At 38.7% G+C, this 13,389-nt stretch overlaps 1 pseudogene; it reads left to right on the top strand.

Annotated features, from left to right (window-relative positions):
* Positions 1-323: 323 nt before the first annotated feature.
* The window catches only part of LOC740589 (small ribosomal subunit protein eS19-like), a 65,791-nt pseudogene continuing 52,725 nt past the window's right edge, over positions 324-13,389 (top strand).

Raw genomic sequence — 13,389 nt, 5'->3', positions numbered from 1 at the left:
AGGTAACTGAAACAGCTAGCTGGCTAGTCCAAGGCAAAGGAGAGGCTGCAGCTGTACTGGAATCTGCCTACATCCCCAGAACTTGTTGAGGTAAAAGAGGCATGCACATTGACACAAATAAGAGAGAAAACTGATTTTTAAGCCATATAAAATACTTCTCAAGAGGACTGTCTCATGGTAAGCCAGTCTGGGTGGAGTGATCCAACAAGGAAAAAAGATTCTAAAAAGAAAGAGAAGAAGAAAGGAGGGAAAAGAGAGTTAGCAAAAGAAGGAGAGAGGGGAGAAAATCATGGACTAAGGAGGGAACAGACAACTTGAGAAAAATGCATCACCCATATCACAAGCCATGCAGTCAATGGTACCCAGTGGCAGTTTCAGAAGAACTAGATGAAGCATTCCAGGTTCAGAATGCCCAACCATCTCAGAACCCTAGCAGTCAAGTAAGAACCTTCCTATCCCTCTGAATTCTCCAATATCCCCTTGGCCCAAGCCTGGCAGGATAAGAAATAACAGTTATCATGCTAGGAAAGAAAGAGAAATGCCAGATGGGAAAAAAGAAGAGAAAGGCCACTCCAAGGAGACAGCCCAAAGCAAGGCCTAGCTGGGTAGAAAGGAAGATTTAGTTTTAAATCAACTTCTAAGTTTTGATTATTACCTGAAACTAGACACAATAAATGACTCCATTGAGACTGTATTTTTTTTTTTCACTTTAAGGACCAAATAAGTCATGGAACTGTGCAAGTTTTCCTCTGGTGGAGGAAAAGAATTTTCCCTAATGCAAAACTTTTAAAGAGACAGTGGGAGTTAAAAGCTTGCTGTTGTAGTGTTCCCTCACCCTTATCCAGGTGCCTGCTTCCGGGGACTTTACACAAAGTGGCTTAAGAAAAGCCACTTGGAGAGTAGGTAAATTCATTTGTGAGTTCCGCTAGTGATGTGATGGTTGCTGGGAAGTTTCTCTGGCCCCAAAAAACTCCGTTGTCACAGTGGCTAAAAGTCCACCATTACAGAGGCAGTCATTACAGAGGCAGTCATTTAGGCTGTCCTCAGCAGTCCTGTTTTTTAAAATACACAAATCAGGATGGGCAGCAAATCAAGTCATTGATGCATTACAGAATTGCATGTTGAAGGATGGAAATAACAAGCAGAGGGGCAGAAGGCAATGCAGGAACACACAAAAGCAGTCAAACCTCACTGAAGACTACTGCACAATTTTGCCTGGGGTTCACTCTGCACTCAGGCCAGTAGCTCCCAACTTTTCACATTCAGAAGAATTACCACGGGAGCTGGGGAAAATGCAGATTTCAAGGCTCAAGCCCTCTAATTCTATTTGATTGGTTTGTTTTGGAGTCCAGGAATCTGAATTTTAAGAAGTCCAAGGAACTGAATTTTAAGAAGCATTCAAGGTGATTCCAAGGCAGTGGGTTCATAAACCTTATTTTAGAAATACTACTTCAATATAAATAGCTAAGAGTTGAAAACCAAAGCTGGTCACAAAATTCTGATACATATTTCTCTACAAAATATATTCTTGCAATAAATGAGATAAGGTGGGAACAATTTCTGAGCTCTTAGAAACATGTTATCTCTCATGCTTCCTCAGGGCTAAGTTGATTGTTATAAATACCATCAATTTAGAGGAAAATTGGGGAAAAAAAACTGGAAAGTTAACTCATCAGAAGTACACATCTATTATAAGATGGATTCAGGGCTAGAATTATGAAAATGTAGAAACTTACAAGTAAGAAAAAATATTTGTTAGAATGAATTTTTAGTTCAAAATAAAAGATTTCTTATGGTCCCCAAATTCTAAGGTGAAAATGTCATTTTCTGGGGCCTAACCCCTGAACCTCATTTTCATACTGTTTTATCCCTTCATATATTCCAACAGCAGTGAGTAAGTATTTGTTATGGACAACACACTCTTTTCCTAGAAATGGGAAGGGTTACTAGAAGTTGTCTAGGCCTCTTCCATCAAGGCAAGCATCAGTTAAACCATTCCAGGAAGACAGCTAGCCAAGCTGTTCTTCAAAGCTTTCAAGTTTTTAAAAGCTTTCATAACTTCCCACGGAATAAGCACTCACCAGGAAGACTCTGGATGTTATTGTTAGAGGATCGAATACACAGGGAAGTGGATAATATAATTAAATGCCAGGAAGAAGTAAAAAGGCATCAGAGAGGGCCACATGCTATTTTCCAGAATTCCATCAACCTGCCACAAAGAGCCAACTCAGTCAACTCCTAAAAAGCACCTCTAATATCCATATGCAGAGAGAGCCACAGTTTAGCAGGAGTTACGGGAATTTTCTAAAACTTAAACACATTTTGCCATACATCTTGGGGAATGTTTTCAGAAAACTGAAAACTGAGGCTTTTCTAACAGATTGCTTCACATCTCAGAAAGTGGAATAGAAAGGAAGTCATTTTGTAAACTAGTATGAGAAGAAAAAACAGCATGTAAATCTCTCTAGGCAGAGAAATTGTTGGTCCTATGAATTTAAATTCATAGACTAAAAATCTGTCAGCCTTTTCCAGATTCTCTCACAACATCATGCCTCCTCCAACGCTTAAGCACTAATTGATTCATTTTCTGTTTTATCGGATTTAAAGTCATTTTAGTCACTATTTTTAACTGTTTTCTCATTTATGGTCCTCCTCCCTCCCTTTGCTTTGAGGCCCCACATTAAATTATACATTCTCTCACATGGCTCATTATCTTACATTTTTTCTGTCATTCTGCAGCTGCTGTCCTGCGTTCCTGCCTCAGCTTTGTTTAGTGCCAAAGAGCTGTTTTTTCTAACACTTCAAAAACACATGGCATTTTTTATGGGCACAAGTATCTTTACTTCTGTCAAATAAAAAATTGATTCATAAGGAAAACATTTTAAGTATGTAGGTGTCTTGCAAGAAAATTAAGTAGCTCATTAAAAACATAAGTATGTCTGAGGAGGGATAAAACCATAACCTGAAAATTGAACATAAATGTCTTTGCTTTTAAGAATATTTGGATATTTGTAGATTCCCTTCGTGATCTTTTTGTTAGTTTGTTTTTACCCTTCGTGCAATTTACCTTTCACCATACTCTCATTTATAAGATTCTGGACTCCATACAGAAAGAGCAGGTAACTTTTACCCTAATGTTATCTCTGCTTTATAAGTAATGTGAAAAATATTAAACATACCGAACTAAGAGGGAATCTGAGTTCCACATAGTAGCAGATACTGTTGGTACCCTTTGTTATGTCCTGTAGCTCTGCAAGCAATCAGACCTGAGGATAAGAAGTGATTTGGTCTGACAATGGTATTTAGCCTCAAGTGGTTTCTTTCTAAGCCTTGTTTACCATCTTTCTCTCCCTGTATATTTAATGTTGACAGTCAGTTAGTCATGTCATGAGTCTTCTCACAGTGTACAGTAGCATAGAGTAAAATAGTGCTCCGCCCAGATCTCCTCAAATCATTCTCCATTTTTGTGTGCCATTCTCCGTTGGTAATACTTCACTTCCAATAACCAGCACCTACTCTTTTTAGAAGAACTGCTCAGGCTACTAGAGTCTCTTCGCATGCATGCTTGGGAGAAACCCAAAATTCAAGTGATTGAGAGAGAGAGAGCAGAGGAGACAAAATGGCCTTTAAGGAGTGCAGGGATAGGAAACCCAGCTCCCCTGGATGTGTCATGACAACTCTGTGGCACAACTTGCACTCCAGAGCCCCCCTGTGGATAAGGCTGAAGAAATGTTCAGCAGAACCTTGAGATGGATCTTTGTTTGGCTTCCTACTTCCTGTCCTGCTTCCCATTCATTCCCTGAACTTCCCTGTGACACTTCCTTTAAAAATCACTTGCCTTTAAAAAATTAGTTCCTTTTAAAATCTTTGTCTTGTAATCTGCAACTGTGGAATCTAACCTAAGACCACTGGCGAGATCCTTGAAGTACAGGATTATGAATGGCAAAGATTTACATCATTAATCATAGAATTAAAGGATATCTAAACTTAGAAGGTTTCAGATATCAGGTATCAGAGAGATGAGTTAGCTCACCTGTATTAGTCCACTTACATACTACTATAAAGATACTACCAGAGACTGGACAATTTATAAATGAAAGAAGTTTAATTGACTCAGTTCTGCTTGGCTGGGGAGGCCTTAGGAAATTTACAATCATGGAGGAAGGAGAAACCATCACTTCTTACATGGTGGCAGGCAAGGAAAGAATGAGCAACAAAGGAACTACCAAACACTTATAAAACCATCAGGTCTCATGAGAACTCACTCACTATCATAAGAACAGCATGCAGGGAACTGCCCCCATGATCCAATCACTTCCCACCAGGTCTCTCCCTCAACACCTGGGGGTTACAATTCAAGATGAGATTTGGATGGAGACACAGAGGCAAACCATATTAATGCCCAAGTGCTCAAAGCTAGGACACAGCAGGGTGAATCCAAAAACCCAGACCTCTGACTCAAAGATCACTGTTCTTTCTACCATTTGTGCTTTATTCTTAGTTTTCCAACATGACTATTGGACTATATATAGAGTTAGAGTCAAAATCAATTAATTCAAGATTGAAATTTTTATTTATGGTATGCCTTGTAGAAAAGCACGGATGTAAACTCAGTTGCAAATTAAATAAATTCAGGGTTTTAAAAAAATCCTTTTTCTTTTTTTTTCTTTTCCTCTCTCTCTTCCTCCATCCACACACATATACTACAACAGGCAATACTATAAGGAAGAATTTTGACATTGATTCGGAACACACTCACCCACTGAGAAGCTTGTTTGCTTGCTGCGTCAGCACAAATGTCAATAAAAATGAGCAAGCAGTCTTTTTTCCTTCAAACTACCCACTTTCCTGAGAAACCCCAGGGGATACAAGCCAAAACTTTCCTAGGTGCTCTCCCTCATAACCAAAAGGTGAAATGAGTACATACATACGAACGAGCATGACTAGAATTACTTGTAAATAATGAAGGAACATGCAACATTCTCTCCCTTGTCACATCTTCCCAGAGCATAAGCCAAAAAGGCATCTGCTTTTTTACCATGAAGTCAAGGGCACTGAAAAGACAGCCTGACCAAATTAGTGCCCTTCTTCAGAGATATGCCAACTGTCGGAACTTCTCAATAGTGTAGTCCTTCCTTTGGGCAAAGCACACTCTTCAGGGAGCCTCTGTTAAATACATAAATGAATTTCCTTGGAATAGTTACAGATTAACTCATTCTCAGCTTTTAACCCATTAGCAATAATTTATTCCTCACAGTAGGCTCCAAATTACATAAAACAGACAAGTTTCAAAGGGCAGGAGATTAGAAAATTCCTTAATCTTTGTTCTTTTGGGCTGCTATAGCAGAATACCATAGCTTAAATGTTATAAACAACAGAAGTTTATTTCTCACAGTTCTGGGGGCTGGGACCCCCAAGATCAAAGTACCACCAGATTCAGCATCTGTTGAGGGCCCATTTCCTGGTTCAGAAATGGCAGTCTTCCCTCTGTGTATTGACATAGAAGGGATAAGTAGAGCTCTCTAGAGTTTCCTTTATAAGTTCACTAATCCTATGCATGAGGGCTTCATCCTTATGACCTAATCACCTCCCAAAGGCCGCACCTTCAAATATCATCACATTGGAAATCAGCATTTCAACATATGAACTCAGGGGAAGGGGACACAAATATTCAGTAGGTAGAACCCATCCAGGTATGCTAGAGGACTCCTGAATCTTCAGAGCCAGAGGAAGCACTATAGTGGGGGTTGGGCTGTAGGCACCAAGAGGATGCTTTAAGGACACTGGGCACCCAGCAGAGGGTATGAGTAAAGACCACCTGCATTCAAATCTGCCACATGCATGCTGTGTGATCTTGGGCAAAGAAACTTAACTTCTTTAAGCCTCCTCATCTCATCTGTCGAATGGGAGGAATAATGGCACCTACTTCATAGGGTTGTCATGAGAATTCAGGGCAGTTATATAAACAGCATCCTTAGGCTCATAGTATGGCTTCAGAGTAAGGCTTCAAAATGTGTGAGTTATATTTATTGCTGTTGATATTATTATTATTTTCAGGAAATGAAACAATGAAAGGGAAGTTTCTAAAGGTGATTTTGGGACAAATTTCAATGACCATAATTTTGCTTATGTCTGCCCAGTTCTACTGATCATAAAATGTCAAAACGAAACTATTTACAAGAACACTAAGCACATTGGCATACCATAACATTCAGTCACATTATCAGAATAAAGTGTTGTAATCTTGTTTCTTCTCTCTGTTCACCGTATGCCTCTCCTGCATTTTTCCTGTTTCTCTGTACTTTCTTTTTTTTTTTTTTTTTTTTTTGAGATGGAGTTTCACTCTTGTCACCCAGGGTGGAGTGCAATGACACAATCTCAGCTCACTGCAACCTCCGCCTTCAGGATTCAAGTGATTCTCCTGCCTCAGTCTCCCAAGTAGCTGGGATTATAGGTGCATGCCACTACGCCAGGCTAATTTTTGTATTTTTTAGTAGAGACAAGGTTTCACCATGTTGGCCAGGCTAGTCTCGAACTCCTGACCTCTGGTGATCCACCCACCTCGGCCTCCCAAAGTGCTGGGATTATAGGCGTGAGCCACTGCGTCAGGCCTTTATTTTTCTTTGTTCAACAAATGTTCCTTTGTTTTGCTTTGAAATATAGGTAATATGTGTATAAGTTAGAAATTTAATACTACCTACTAAATTGTTGGTTTTTCTACCTGCTTTCAACATTTGCATTTATTCATTCATGAATTTGACAAATAATGTGTGAGTTCTCCCGTGTGCCAGGCACTATGTCAGGAGCTGAGAAAGAGTGCTAAACAGGGCAGATGAATATCCACAGATGCAAAGGGTATGTTCCAGATTACAACTCCTAAGCAGTGCCCCTCTAAACCTCCCTCTTCTCTTCCCAAAGAACACTTGGTAGATTTTACAAGAGGTAAAATCGTCTCTTGAACTACAGGTTCTAAAGTTTAACCTGGAGCATGTAGAGTGATAGGCATACTTACTCCTGGGTGGAGTTTCTAACCTGGCTCCTGGGAGGGTCGTTAAAGATTTGGGAACTCCAAGTTTCATTCTTCTTCAATTATGCCTCTAAATTTAAGAGGTATTAACAGAGTAGCTTTTGGAAATCAAACAAGAGAATTCTGAAATATAGAAAGAAGTCAGGCCACAGAGGAGGACATGAGAATACTAAACTCTGAAGTCTGTAAAAGAAGCCTGTTAAATTTTCATCATTTTCACTAGAGTGTTTGTCATTGTTGATCTTGTATGGAATCTAATAGTTCTAATGAAAAATGTGTTAGGCCTTGGGTCCAAGGATATCATCATTATAAGTGCATAAGTGCCTAGGACAATATAAATCTCTCTACAGTGCTGCTATTGTGGCCTTTGATCCATGATGTATTAGTTACTTATTTATTGATTTATAAAAATGAGCTGTTAAGCGTTTCCTGAGAAGTCCAAGGGCACATGAACAAAATGTAAGAAATATATAGCCACAAAAAATAAACCACAAAGTATAAACCAGAACCCCTAATGTCCAGGGCACTCTGCCTAGGTGAGTAGGATGAATCAAAAATACACTTTCTAGACACACCCTGAATGTCAACAAACAAGAACTCTGTAAAACCCAAAGAAGGAAGTTATATAATAAGGGCTTATATGAGACATAATATACATTGGCAAAACCCTGATCTAAACATGATGAATTTATTTACATTTGGCCCTTCTTCAGAGACAGGCCTGAGACTCACCAGAAAGTATGATGAGTATGATATCTTAAACACCAGCAGGGCCAGAGGTCGCGTACTTGGCTTTCAGTATTTATTATTATTTTAAGCCAATTAAAATAATTTGGTTTCACAGTGGAAAGATTCCATTAAATAATAGCTTTGTTCACCATGAGTGCAGGTTGTGTGGTTCTTTACTAAGTAGGATAGAACTGGAGAAACAGAGAGGGCAGAGATTGGAGGCTTGTCTGAAATCACCTCTGCCCAAAAAACAGAGCAGAAATCTGCTGAATTGGGTCTATATATCAACTATTTCAATAGGCATAGCTCAAAAGATAAATATTTATTGTTAATAATTTTTCTCTATGACCTAAAATTTTAAAACATGTAACTCCTATTTTTAACATCATCTGATTTTCTCTCAGTATTTAACTTCTTAGTGCCAAAAATAAGTTACAGATATATTGTCCTTCACTTTTCCTTTTTAATCCCAGTTAAAACACAAAGGATTTTGTGATTTCCCAGGATATGACTCAATTTCATTCTGCTAATGATCGTCCCTTGTCTGGAAGCCCACAGTCTTCTGTTAACTTTGGTCTGCCATAGACAGCCAATTAAAATTGGCCAAATAAGCCAAAAAAAAAAATCAACCAGAGACCAAAATAATCCCTTTTGGCTGTTGCCACAAAAGAATTTACTGGATAATCTCTAAACTTCCACTTAATTCTGGCTGTATAGTTCAGTGTTTTTGACCAAAAACATACCAGAGGCTACACACTGTGATTGAATATCCCAAATTTCCTACAATTTGATGGGCTTTAAAAATATGGATATATGTTAGAGTTGTAACTCAGTGATTTAAGGCAATACTTTGGTCACTTGTGTATTGGTTGAATTAAACTTTGAATTTGGCACCATTGCCATATCACTAAGGAAGCTTCATTAGAAAATGAGTATACATTAGGATTATCTAGCTTCTTACTGGTCCCGCTCCTAAGGACTCACAGCTCTGCAGGAAATCTCAGAATCCTTTGTCATTACTCTTCAACAGGTGCATGCCCATGGCCACTTCTTCCTGCTCAGCATAATAAGCATGGAACCACTCAAGTCTACAGGACTGCCAGAAATGTCTCTGTTGTTCTCTCAACACACTATCCAGCTAAAACACTCTTACCTATTCACTATTCCAGGTGTTAGAGCTTTGTCCATTGCTCTTTTTTCTGCCTCAGCAAAGAGGAGAGCCAATCCCCAAAGTTATATAGTTTTAAATTTAATTATTAAGTTGGCTCCAGTATGGTAGATACTCATTGCCCCCAAAGGACGAGAACAGTTCAAGTCCTTCTGGGTGGACTGTCTGATGGAAATCCATTCATAATGCTCCAACTTCTGCTCTAACTTTTCCTATGCCTACTCTATTGCCTGTTACTGTGCTTGTTCTATAAAGAACTAACTTAGCAAAAGAGTAAAAGACTATCTAAATGTATCCATCATAATGTTCATATCATAATATCCCCTCAAAGAGAAATCCTAGGTCTCCATATTCCTTGAGCAATCTTCTCCTCACAGTGCCTGTTTTTCCATCTGTCTGAGGTGTAGGTACACATAATTCTGAGACATATACTATGACCTTCACATCACTGTCTCCTAAAGGGAAGTCACATTCATAAAGACCTCTTACTTCCAATTACCTGTGCTTTTTGTCTTTTTCTCAATGCCCACGTCTTAATCAGAAATCCAGCAAGAAACGTATGGTACAATCAAAGGGCTAGTGGAAAAAAGTTTTAAGATAAAACATTTTATAACGGTGTGGACCTGATTAAGACTACCAATGAGGGATGGTGAAACATGCAAAGACTGGTATAGTAGAAAGCCTTTACCTCCCCTAGACTCAAGATAAAAAGAGGATCGTGTTACCCAATGAGAGCCAGAATCATAAAAGAAGGACCACCTAACTAAAATAGCTGTGAATATAGGTAAAGTAAGATGGCCACTGCCCAAACTGAGAAGAAACAGGGAGAATAAAAATACCCCACCTACTCTCACTTCCTGTCTGCTAATCTCTAGCTTTGCTGAACTCAAATAGAAACCAGAAGCCAAGGGAGCTTGAGTGGTACCGTCCATAAAGAGGCCAGGCTTTGGCCAATATGGCGAAACCCCATCTCTACTAAAAATACAAAAATTAACCAGGCATTGTGGCACACGCCTGTAGTCTCAGCTACTCAGGAGGCTGTGGCAGAAGATTCACTTGAACCCAGGAGGCGGAGGCTGCAGTGAGCCGAGATCGTGCCATGCATTCCAGCCTGGGTGACAGAGCAAGACTCCATCTAAGAAAAAAAAGAAAAACAAAAAAGGCCAGGCTTTTGGAGAACGGAGCTGGTAAGGGAAGGGTAAAGAATGAATTTCGAGAGGGAAATGAAGAATAATCCGCATTGTATTTCAGAAGGCCCTTACTGGAGGATCAAGATGCTCTGTGCCGCAAAAGTTGACCATATCATCAAGTTGTAGAGTCTTTGGAGCTAAAGACAGGGCAAGAGGAAATCCCACCCATGTGATTGAGATTAAAAAGAGTCAGACAAATGAGTTTCAGCCATTAAGGATGCCAGAGCTGGAGAAAGCCAGATTAGCAGCTAAGTCCAAGAATAGCAGATAGGTCAAAACTGGGAGATAAGTCAAGACTCAAAGGCCAGACTGAAATGGGATAAAGTCAAAAGCAAAATGACTTTGGCAACTTCTGCCTAAAGGGCTGACATGTCTATGGCACATGTGATATCAAAAGACACCAGTGGAAAAAAAGCAGCGGAATACCCAGCACAGAGAAGGAAAGTGCTATTAATAGTTGAAGACTCAAAGATTAAGATGCCACAAATCGTATAATATGCTTCATTCGGCTATGTCAGGTGACACAAAAATAAAGAAGGCAAGGTTATGGAATGGATGCCAATATAGCATTGATGTAGTAAGAGCTGATGTAGTAAGAGTGGATGATACCAGAACTTTAAAAGTCAGCACACTAAAAAAAATCATGCAACCTGGAAGAGTCTTCTAATCTATCAAAAAGCCATTCTGAGAATTCATGGAATACAAAAGTATTCTTTAATGCTATTCACCTTCCCTTCCAATAGAGACCAGTTTGCATTTATAAATACATTACTGGTGAAGGTCTCTGAAAAGAGAACAGATATTGTACACAGAAGACAAAGCCATAGAATAATTCCCTTGGTGGCAGATAACCTGGGCATCAAGATGAGCTATATTCTTCCATAACTTTTACTATTAATTGTCGTGGAAGCTGAAGTCTGTTGTTGCAAAGTGCTAGTTGTTTTGAGTGGATGCAGAGTAGAAGGAAGCCAGGAAGCATAAGCAGAAAGCAAATACCAGAGTTAGAGGTCAGGGTCGAAGATAAAAGAACAGTCATTCCTACATGCCAAACAGGAATAAAACCAGGAGCTTTCAGTTTAGTAGCAGAATCATTGAAGGAACATGGTGTGAGGCAATGGTTTAGGTAGTGAAAAAGAATGGGTATATGGCAACTCAGCAAGAATGATCCAAGATGGAAGTCAAATGGCAATAAGTTGACCACAAAGGGGGTTTTAGCAGCTAAGCCCAGCCTTTCTGAGTTTTACCAGCTTCATTCTACTGTTATGAATAGTCACCTGAGTTTGCTACTATTTTACCACATTGCCAGTTAGGAGGCTATGGCTGAGTTCTGAAATGTAGCTAAAAGTGGACATAGGGTGGTGGCTATGGGAATGCAAAAAATAAATAAATAAATAGAGTAATATGTCAAAACATATTCGACAAAAATCCCAGCAAGAAAGAAAGAAAGAATGACATCTGTTCAATGCATTCTAGTCCAAAACAAATCAGGGCAGCAGAAAACCAGGTGTCATCCCTTAACCAAATTTAATAACTTCTGTTTCCCTTTTCAGTTTTTTCTTTGTCTTATTTTAAAAAACTGTGTATGCAAAGCTGATATTAGAATATTGGCTGCTAGCAAATGCTTTTATTCCTTCATTTGAGCATAAGAATGAAGTAAGTTTACAAGAAAAGAAAACAGCATTTGTGATTGTGATAAGTGGAACCTGAGTACTCATAAATTTTGTCATGAATTCACAAAATTGATACATTCTTTTGTGTTACAGACAATATGTATAAGATAATGAGCTGAATGATACCATGAAAAGATTAATCATGAAAAGCAACTAAATTTACAATATTAAAAAGTCATGCTTTGGTGTTTGTCTTCATTGCCTGGAATTGAGTACTTAAATCCGAAGAGGAAGACTGACTGAAATTTTTACAGAAGCCATGTGTCAAAGCAAAACAAAATAAACACTATGCTAACAAAAATACAATATCACCCTTCAGGGAGAAAAAGTGATTAAATCCCTCTTACATATTTCTTTACCCAACATGTGGCTCAAAACACAGATGATAAGTGCTCTGAGAATAAACTAATGTGAAACTATAGAAGAAAAATTCCAAGTATTTTCCAGTTCTTCCTTTGGGAATGATTAGGAGCCATTGTGGTAAAGAGAGGTTGGATTCATCCCAGCACTGTATTGTGAAGAGCAGTGCAAAATCAGAGCCAAAATGGGGCAACAGGTGACCCCGAAGAGGTCGACAGCTTTTGTTTATCCAGGTATCTACGTAGCATAGATGATAAAACCAACAATGAATCTCTTTGTCCTGGAAATTAAACCGGAAATCTCAAAACTATGTTTTCAGTGTTTCTTGGCTTTCATTCTGTTAGAAATCCTGCCACATTTCAGTATTTTTATTCTTGACCTGAATGAAATCAGAAAGCAGAGAGGCACTTGAGAATTCTGTTTTTAAATAAAAGTAAACATTTCCATGTGAGTTTAGGTCTCTGTTTAGTATTTTTGTGACCCAATTACTGAGATTAAATGTTCCACAGATGTCATATTTCTTCATGGCATGAGTTTATTGAACCAAGATCAGGTTAATTTTAATAGGAATGTTAATATGTGTCTGCAAGGTGTTTAATAAGCATTTCATAGTGCACTTTTAAATGCTTGGTCAAGAATTGTGCAAACAGTAGTCTTTGAGTTTTACTTTTTATTTTTCACGGTGACTGCTGAGAACTTCGGTGTATTAACTTACCTATTTAGGCACCTGGGTCAAAGCTTACTCTAGCTTATTTCTCTTTATTTGGGTGCAAGCTATGTAGATGGCAACCCCAGATACTTCTGAACTGACTTTATCATTCAGCAAATGAATTATTCCATAGGAAGTTAAACCTTTTCTAAAACATAGTTCAAATCAAAAAGGCCTGACTAATTCTAAGAGACTAACTTTGGAATAGAGGATAGTCTGTCTTGAATTTATTTTCCTATGGATATCTTACTGGGTTACATATTTGTGGCTGGATCTGACTTCTAATAGTAACATCACCACTGAAGGATTATGAGTCACTCTGTCCCCTGGATCTACACTGCAGAGGAGTTGCTTGGCTGTTCCAACTGATGACTGAGGGAGGGTCTCTATCTGTCAAAGGGTAAAGGCAGGATGATTAAACACTGACACAGTCATCTACATGACCTTAGGCACATTTTAAAATTTTATCTGTTCTTGACTTTTTCTCTTCTGTGTTTCCTTATTGGTTAAAGCTTGCAGACTAATTTACTTACCAG

Source organism: Pan troglodytes, chromosome 4 (genome assembly GCF_028858775.2).
Source record: "Pan troglodytes isolate AG18354 chromosome 4, NHGRI_mPanTro3-v2.0_pri, whole genome shotgun sequence".
Lineage (NCBI taxonomy): Eukaryota > Metazoa > Chordata > Mammalia > Primates > Hominidae > Pan > Pan troglodytes.
The sequence above is the reverse complement of the archived record's forward strand: the minus strand, read 5'-3'. Positions and strand labels throughout refer to the sequence as shown.